This window comes from Tupaia chinensis, unplaced genomic scaffold, assembly GCF_000334495.1.
Source record: "Tupaia chinensis unplaced genomic scaffold, TupChi_1.0 Scaffold145396_1, whole genome shotgun sequence".
NCBI lineage: Eukaryota > Metazoa > Chordata > Mammalia > Scandentia > Tupaiidae > Tupaia > Tupaia belangeri.
Window position 1 is genome coordinate 4346843 of NW_006205257.1, and position 6000 is coordinate 4352842.

Consider the following 6000-nt stretch of genomic DNA (forward strand, 5'->3'; position numbering starts at 1 on the left):
AATGGGGGAAGCTGCTCCGCTTCTCCTGGAAGACACCCCTCTACAGAAGTTCCACATGCTGGAAGTTCCCCTATTAACCCCATGATTCCTTTAATATACCTAGCCAAAGATCTGGGGGCTCCAGGAAGCCTGGCTCAAGGTTATTTGCCTGAAGCTACTAAGTGCTAGGACTTGCTGCCATTGGCACAGCCTGGAGAAAAGTCTCTGGGACAATCCACATTTGGGACACTGAGCTCAGGCAAATAGATGGGAGTGGTTGACCGATAGCTAAATGCTGGGCAGGTAAGAGGTAGACTGCACGTCTTACGCAAGGGAAGAACCACCTGGTCACACTCAAACCACACACAGCCGACCAGCAAGGCCAAGGCAAAGACTGTTCTCTCTAGGTCTAGTAAATGTGCCCTGTTCCATGGACACAGACATCCACTGCCCCTCTCCATGAGCCCCACTGACTACAAAGTCAGTTGGACAGAGAAGGGGACATGATTGGCTCCCATTCACCCACCTTCTCAGACAGGAACCTAATGGTATTAGTCCTCCCAGCAGTGGGACTATAGCTTTACGGAGTCAGAAATCGAAAACACCCACTGAACCCTTAAGCCATGCCGAAGTCATCCTGGATTCAGTCCAGGTGTATTGGGGTGGCAGGGACAGGAACCTGGAGCAGGGCCCCAGGTTTCCTCCCCTTCAGGGAATTCATGGTCACATTCTGGGAAAACAGGCACACCTAAGTCAAACAGAAAGTCCAGGGATAAGCCACTGCCCAAAGACAACAATCACACACATCTCTGTAAAGCACAAAAGACGGACACCTTTTCAAACATAGAGCAGGTACTGCAGACCCAGCCACTTAGTTATAAATCTAGACATTTCAAGGGGAAAAAGGCCTCGGTTCGAACAGCATTCCCCAATAATTCCTCAGCAGAGGGGTGACGTGTTCCAAATGGTAGACAGTATTTGCTAACTGCTTGACACCAGGTTTCGAAGAGAGATGGTTTTCACAGTACGCAGCAGTGTCTCTTCATTCGTCTTTCGTTGGGCACAGTTTCTTCTCAACGCCAACCTTTCCCATGAGAAGGGCCCCCCAGCCTCCCTCCAGCATGACCCAGCCTGTCTTCTGCTGCCCCCTTTTCCCCAGGAGCCCAGTGGCAACCTCCAAACAACCTGATTGTGCTGCCTTGTGAAAGCCAGGCATACTTCTTTTTTAAATCAAAGGGTAATAAAATACCTAATTAGTAACGTGCAGCAGCATTATTTTTATTCATCTATACATTTCTAATTAAAATTATGCCATTCTTAAAAATTGCAACATAATACACGCCAGCCTTTCATTTCGTATGCAAAGTGTTTGAAAGTCTGCAGTCCCTGAGAGGTGGTAATTTCAAAGGCAACAGAAGAAAAAAAAAAAAAAAAAAAAGCAAAGCCATAGGTAATTCCTTTTAAGAAAATGTATAGGATACACTCATTTGAAAGAAAAGCGATTTCGAAATATAAAAGGAAATCTAGAAAAACGAAGCATTCGGCCTCTTTATTGCATGGTGTGGCCAATAATATTGTATATGTGATTAAAGATTCTTTCTGCAGCTCCTTAAGCCAATAGAAATTGAACTTGTCTGAGCATAGCCTCCACCACACTCCTACCTTGACTCCGGGAGGAGGTGGGGAGCTCTTATTGTTATTGGGATTCAAATCCCATCACCATGAAAAAGATGACTACCAACTGGAAATATTTAAGAGCTGCGTGGTCAGCTCACATATTGAAGGCTGTCTCCAGGATGGGTTGCATCACAAAGGAAAAGTTTAAGGAGTCTTCGCTCTGTGTTCCAGCTGCATGAGGAACAGAGGGTCCAGTCTGAACAGATGTTTCCTGCAAGTCGCTGCCTCCATCCCACGCGCGGTTTATACACTATTCAAACTCAGTTTGGCACTTAGCCCTGAAGCATTATTTTTCCCCTTTCTCTTTTAATGGGCGTAAGAAAATTGTTCTCTGTTATCTCAAAGCCATAGAGGCAGTGGCGGGTTTTGACTGTGCCCTCATCCTGGATTGGAGGATGAAAGACTATGGCCCTGGCTTTCTGCAGATGTTTCCTCACCCAGGTGGCTTGTATGTGTGCACCTCAGATTCAGCGGAGGCCAGGGTATGCAAACCTTTTCGGTTCGATCAGCATGGCTGAGGGTCTGCTCCCAGGGCATCCCCTTCCACATGACTTTACAAAGAACTTCCGTCAACTTGAAACCATCATGAAACTCTTCCGAATGACGTTAGTTATCATACGGTTTTGATAAAGTAAAGCAAGATGCTAATTTTCAGGCCAGTAAATGTGTCGGAAACCAAGTTGGGAGGAGCAGGGGATCTTGGTATAGCTCCCATAGAGCGTGTTCGAGTTTGATGGGACACCTGCCATGCTCCTGGGCTCAGGCCAGAAAGCTCAGGCAGCCCCCCCATTGCACCGAAGACCAAAGAATTGCAGAGACAGAGACCTCATAAAGGAAGCTCCATCTGTGGGAGGCACTGAAGATGCCACTTCTGAGACAGAGTGGAGAGGAAGAGTTGACTCTCCCAGCTCAGACCAGAAGGGGCACGCACATCATGTCCTTACCCAGAACACGTATGTGTGCTGAGGTTCACATGTATGACCGCCCATGTCGTATGCAGAGAATGCACACAAAATTTAATAACCCTGCTCTCGCTACAAATTAATTCAAATCTTGTACTCGCATTAAAAATGAACTCTATTTTATGTTGATCATTAACTAAGAATATTTCACACTGGAGATTTGTCATATTAAGGAGAATTGAAACCACTTATATCAATTAAATGTACAGCATTATACTTAATCTCAGCAGAGATTACCAAAATACTCTAAGCATGATTTTACAGAAATGTAAAATATAAATTAGGCAGGGGAATATTGGCTTCCACACACACGCACGCCCCTGTCCCCCTCTGACTTTGTCTAAATATGGCTGCTTGCAAGTTGATGGAGCTGAGGATGGTAGGCCATATTTCAGCAAGAAAATCTGCCATCCCCAGCACCATAAAAGCAAGGCCAGAGTAATTGCTGGTGCAGATGGGAGAAAGACAGTCCAATAGCTTTGGGGGATTAAAGTACCTGCCGGGAAAGGACAGAGCAATGAAGAAAAGAGTTTCCAAAGGCTGTGCAGAAGTTCCAGAGAAGGACTCGGGCAGGGCCTCAACCAAGAAACGGTAACAAAAGGGCTTGGCCTCACCTGCTCCTGTTGCAGGCAGCTCCAGTCTAAAGCACTGTTGTCTGAGGCCTCGTGCATAAGGACCAAACCTTCCCCATCACAGTGCCAGCTTCTGCAGATTTTACCAGCACCGAGATATTACAACCCAGGTCTGACACTCAATAGGGACACACTCATTGTTTGTTATCTGATGAGCCAGGGGTATCCATTTTTTATCTTGATTTTATTCTAAAGTCTAATTGTAGTTCATGTGTCACCTCCTCCAGGAAGTCTTCCATGATGCTCCAAGCTGAGTGTGAGCCCCTCCTTTATTGCTTCCACTGCTTTTTAATTTTTTTTTTTTTTTTGAGAGATAGAAAGATTTTTTGCTATAGGGCGCATGGGCTCACCAGAGAGACAGAGAAAGAGAGACAGAAAGTGGAAAATCACCCTCTGAGGAGATGGCCATGCTGCAATCCCTTCTCCTCCTTCCTCGTCTTGGGGTCTGGGGCATGTACACACATGTACCTGGCATGAGTTGTAAGCCAACAGGTCCGAGATTTGAACCACAGTCAACTATGTGGGAGTCCAGTAATAAAACCACTACACTATCCGCTGGTCCCTCTCCCACTCTATTGCCACTACTTAACCCCACTGTGCTCTATCCCATGTGCAGGTGCCTATCTGCTTCACTAAACTGTAGGCTGCTAGAAGACAAGGATGGAGCTCTTGGGCAGGCCTTGGTGCAGAGTGGACCACTATGTGATGAAGGAAGTGACAGCTACCTGTGATGGGGATTGGACTGTGTGCTGAACACCCCCATCCCACACACACACACACACACACACACACACACACACACACACCCCGAGAGCCTCTGAAAGGAGAGACAGTAGTGATACTGAGGGGTACACGTGACTTAGGACCGAATTCTGGGGCCTAAACAGTGGAGAAGGCTGCAAGAGAAGTGGCTGGGGGCCTGGAAACACACTCGGCCCCAATGTCACCAAGGAGGAGGCTGTCAGCCCTTCCTTTGGGTGAGACGCTCCCTGGATGTCTGCTGACTGGCAGGAGTCCCCAGTCCCATCAACTCCTAGTTCCATACAGAAGTGGCCTCCCATCAGCACTCACTACCTTCCAGGCTCTGTGGCGCTAGGCCAGATGGACCACTATGTGATGAAGGAAGTGACAGCTACCTGTGATGGGGATTGGACTGTGTGCTGAACACCCCCATCCCACACACACACACACACACACACACACACACACACACACCCCGAGAGCCTCTGAAAGGAGAGACAGTAGTGATACTGAGGGGTACACGTGACTTAGGACCGAATTCTGGGGCCTAAACAGTGGAGAAGGCTGCAAGAGAAGTGGCTGGAGCCCTGGAAACACACTCGGCCCCAATGTCACCAAGGAGGAGGCTGTCAGCCCTTCCTTTGGGTGAGACGCTCCCTGGATGTCTGCTGACTGGCAGGAGTCCCCAGTCCCATCAACTCCTAGTTCCATACAGAAGTGGCCTCCCATCAGCACTCACTACCTTCCAGGCTCTGTGGCGCTAGGCCAGATCAAAGGGCAATATGACAAGCCCCCTCCCCACCTCTGGACTTTTCTTTCTGTCCCTGTGAGGGGGAGACAATAAACAAGCAAGTAAACTCAGGAAAGAGAACATTTCAGAGTCCTGCGAGTCTTACCAAGGCCATGGATGAGGAGTGGCAGGGACAGGGTGAGTGTGCACCTGACAGGTCCAGGCTGCCCAGGGGCCAGCTGGGGGCTCTCTGAGGAAGGAAAGGGATTTCTCTGCTGAGGCCTGAGAAGGAACCAGGAAGAAGGAAGAGAGCAAACAGCAAGCGCAAGCGAAAGACCCTGGGTAGTCCCACATTGGTATGTCCGAAACAAAAGGAATGAGTCGCGTGGCTGGACCTGCAAAGCCAGAAGTCCTGGGCCTGGTGCACATGGGTCTGAGCACCAGGGAGGGTTGTTGGTTTGTTCTGAGTGTAAAGGGTAATCAGCCCCCCACTGCAGCACCATGACTGGCTGGGGCCAGTCTGCTTCTGACTGAGCTGACGCAACTAGACCACTGAGGGCTCGTAGGACAGACTGGCCCAAACTCAGGTAGGGCTTTGAGGCACCCTCCAGGGCAGGCTGTCTCTCTACCAAGCAGTGCCATCTACCCACACAACTTCCTGTATTACTAGAGACTCCTCCCCGCCAAGAAAAGAAGCTAGTTGAGTCTCGCTGGGTAAGGGTCCGCTGTGCTGACAGCCACGCTTTGGTGAGAGCCTAAAGCTTAGATGCTCATCTGGGATGAGGCAGGAGAAGAAAGGAATGGGGGCTCATGTCAGAGTCTCGGCTTCCAGGCCCAGTGTGTCAAGTCCCTGCCATCCCCTTCTTCTCAGCCTGGTTGGCTCGATCAGTCTCAGCTTGGGTGAAGACGAGCACCTGGCCACCACTCTCAGGGCTGCCAGCTCTCCAGCACATGCCTCACCAGAGGGGGACCAAAGTGGAGACCCGAAAGATCCTTGCTCATCCGCCGTACTGCACGTATCGGATGGAACAATCCATCGTTTATCTATTTGCATCGCTAAAAAGATGCAATCTAGGTAAGTCTGTACCACTTCATTGACATTTTCCAGCTTAGAGTTTTCAAAAATATATGATTGCTGGCAAAAATCTCTTCCAGAACGTTACTGCTATTGAAGATTACGCAATAGGTATGTTTATGTATTTCTTACATGTGAAATTACAAGATAATCGTCCCCCAAACAACAAAAAAAAAATCCTCCCTTCCCCGTGCATAATGTCAG